The sequence below is a fragment of the Lissotriton vulgaris genome, chromosome 4_1 (assembly GCF_964263255.1).
Source record: "Lissotriton vulgaris chromosome 4_1, aLisVul1.2, whole genome shotgun sequence".
Taxonomy (NCBI): Eukaryota; Metazoa; Chordata; class Amphibia; order Caudata; family Salamandridae; genus Lissotriton; species Lissotriton vulgaris.
The window spans coordinates 210,414,550-210,418,357 of NC_141691.1; the positions used below are offsets into that span (position 1 = coordinate 210,414,550).

General features: G+C 36.4%; 1 long non-coding RNA gene across 1 annotated transcript; it reads right to left on the minus strand.

Annotated features, from left to right (window-relative positions):
- Positions 1-973: 973 nt before the first annotated feature.
- Positions 974-1,753, minus strand: LOC147718569 (uncharacterized). Its single transcript, XR_015309988.1, has 3 exons — positions 1,709-1,753; positions 1,522-1,612; positions 974-1,429 (listed from the first exon to the last, which is right to left on the minus strand). It is a non-coding gene; the product is annotated as an uncharacterized LOC147718569 (long non-coding RNA).
- Between the last annotated feature and the right edge of the window lie 2,055 nt (positions 1,754-3,808).

Below are 3,808 nucleotides of genomic sequence, written 5' to 3' on the forward strand. Positions count from 1 at the left end.
ACAATGTCTAGTTTCTCGTTCTATTGTTTAATTTATATTCATAGAACTTTTGTGCAACATATATACATTAATACATTATACTCATGTATGTTAATATATGTCTATTCCTTCTGTGGAAAATTAACCTGTGTTACATGAAAATAAGACTTAGTGAACAGCATAAATTTTCTTTACGTATTTCTGGGCATTTCAAAAACATTGATTATGGGAGGTACACAGGAAGGTATAAGTTGATAATCTTGAAAATCGAAGCCCGATGCATTTCGGGACCAGGGGCGAAATCCTAAAACATACAGAAAGGCTAATCAATACAAAATATTGGAAATATTTACAGCTTTAGAGTGAGATCTATACAAAAAGTAACGGACACTGAAGGGGAAACATTGTAATTAAGTGGTATAGAACATTGTACATTAAAAAACGAATTAGAACCTGAATAAATGTTCTAACTAAATTGACCTACATGGTTAGGTATAAATTGTATAACACATCTCATCATGTAGTAATCACATCATGCCTTCTGGAGGGTATTTCATTAATATTGCAAGTGAACCAAGCATGAAAACAGACATAAACATGATAATCAATAACTTAATATTGAACCCAGTCTAGGTGCGAATAAGTAAATCATCATGCCTGCTGGAGGGTATTTCGTTCGTATTACATGTAAGACATATGTGTAAAGGAAAGTGAACATAATATATAATAAACATGGCATCAAGCCCGGTCTGAGTGCAAAAAAGTAAACATGAAATTCACATCCCTGAGACTGTGAAGAAACACGAAGATATGATAAGGGAAGCCTGTTATGACTTGTACATGAGATGAAAATATTAGGTAAACCTACATAGAATATACAGTAATAAGAGTTGCATCATTAGAGTGCTCAGGGAACATTGCAATATACTAATTCATATGATACTCTGTGTGTAATCACAATTACATGTACGCATCTGATGACTAGATAAATATACTAATTCATATGATACTATGTGTGTAATCACAATTTCATGTACACATCTGTTGACTAAATAAATGTGGAACAAATATGTGCTACTGCTAGGTTAACTTGACTATCAATGACAGAACTTGGGGAGAGTAGAAAACGGAACATTTCATTAAAGCATTAATTATTAGTCTGACTACCGAAAACGAGAAGAGATGTTGATATGTACCTGTGGCATACAAAAAATGCTCAGTGACGGAAGTCTCGGAACCCAGAGAAACTTGAAAAGTACAGCTGTGTACATAAAAAATATACTAAATTAAAAGATGAAAAGTATTCTAAAACTTCAACGTACTTATAGATCCGTAGAAATGCTTAGCAGCACATACCTACTGGTGGGATATTATCCCGAGAATGTCAAGAGCAGTAACTACGAGTGTGATGACAAAAAATTCGTAGAAAGAAGCTTTTCAACGATGGTTACTAGAAAAAACATGAGAAAAAGGGTTCTCTGTTGAATAACACTTGCTTATGAACAGAAGAACTATTTAAACTGTAGTTATTGCGTAAGTTACCTTGGGAGAAAGGTTGTGTTTGTGAAGACACTCCGTAAACGTTAGCTAATGAGGTGGATACGGCTTCAGATTGTTGCGGAAACGGGAACCGCTAAACAAATAAGAAGGAACGGCTGTGATGATGGGGCTTCTTAAAACGTAAAGAAAACTATGCTTATGCTATTAGCAAAGCGGGGGGCTCATTTACCTTAGCTTCTCGACAGTACTCTTCTTCAATCTCCTAAACTCCGACTGGGACATTCGGGTAACCGCGGAAGGATACCATACACCTATTTAAAGAGTTCCAATACTAGGGATCACTACTGGTGGTTATGGGATATGTAGTGTCATCACGAAAAACACTCACGTGGGGCTAACGTAACGTTATGGAGTAACAACGTCTGATCTCAGTAATGCATCCCAATATAAGGGTGGAGCTAGCATGAAGTAATGTGGTTACAACACCTGGAATCCGAAATTCATCGTTCTATGAAAAAAGTGTAATTATACGATATGGTCAAGTTCTCCATGGTGACACTAGATGCCAAGTTGTGTATATGGAGAATATATGGAATAGGTCAGAAGCGAGAGAAAAAATGCACGAAAGCGTCTATATTGCTTAGTATTCGATAGACCATGTTGTATAATTCATAGACGGTAATCATAAATAGAATAAATTTAACACGAAAGTGTGTGGCAGGAATACAGTGTAAAACATCACTAAACAGATATACATTAATGAACAGTTTATGAGGATAAAATTTTTTTCCACTTCAGCCAATCAAATTAAACGAATTATACTCAAAAGATGGGAACTACTACAGAATGAAAGTGAATTTAATGGAATTTTTTCCGAAAAACCGATATTTGCCTACACTAGAGGTCGGAATTTGATGGATATACTAAGGTCACCCAGGAATCTACAAATACAATCTGAGTATAAAGGAACTATGAAATGCCACAATTGCATACACTGCAATAATATCATCACAGGCAATACTCTAACTCATCCAATGACAGGCAAGAAAATTTCACTTAAGCACACATCAGACTGCAATACCACCAACATAGTCTACCGTCTTAAATGCCCGTGCGGGAAATTATATGTGGGGAAAACAGAACGCAAATTCAAAATCAGGGTCACTGAACATAAAAGCAACATTAGGGCCACTAATAAAAGTACCCCCATAGCCACGCACTGGGATGAAAGCCACCATAATATCGCACAATTACGTGCACAGATAATTGAGGTGGTTCAGAAAAAGGAGGGCCAAAACAACTCCGCTAGACTTCTACAGCGAGAAATTTATTGGATTGACTTTTTATGCACAGGCATTCCAAATGGCCTCAATGACCGTGTGGATTTAGGATGTTTCCTATGAGTCTTTTCTATATATTATGGTCTCTCAGTGTTCTCTAATAGATGTAAATATTATATTGACCCTCACAACATCTTCACATCATTATGACCTTCACATCACTTAATGCCTTCAGTCCACTACCCAACACTCAGTTCTTTTCATGACTTACGGGCAGGCCCAGTTCAATATATGTTACACATATTATATTAGTCACTAAGTTTTATTTGGGATGTTCTTGTATAACATGCTTTTGGTTCAATCTTAATGATGTCTTCGTGTTTAACCACTAAGTGTAATTTAGCCCACAAACATGCAAATTAACTTCTGTACATCTAGACATAGATAATGATTACATGCATGAACAGTTTGGGACATACCCTCCATGGCGCACATGCGCATCAATTGGACAAGCGATCACATTGTGCTGTTGTATTATTGGTAGTACTCATACCAATCATTTATCATTACAGAGTTGGATGTATTATCATTACATTCACATGAGCGGTGATTACTGGGTCTTTATCCTCATAAACTGTTCATTAATGTATATCTGTTTAGTGATGTTTTACACTGTATTCCTGCCACACACTTTCGTGTTAAATTTATATTTTCTCTCTCGCTTCTGACCTATTCCATATATTCTCCATATACACAACTTGGCATCTAGTGTCACCATGGGGAACTTGACCATATCGTATAATTACACTTTTTTCATAGAATGATGAATTTCGGATTCCAGGTGTTGTAACCACATTACTTCATGCTAGCTCCACCCTTATATTGGGATGCATTACTGAGATCAGATGTTGTTACTCCATAACGTTACGTTAGCCCCACGTGAGTGTTTTTCGTGATGACTCTACATATCCCATAACCACCAGTAGTGATCCCTAGTATTGGAACTCTTTAAATAGGTGTATGGTATCCTTCCGCGGTTACCCGAATGT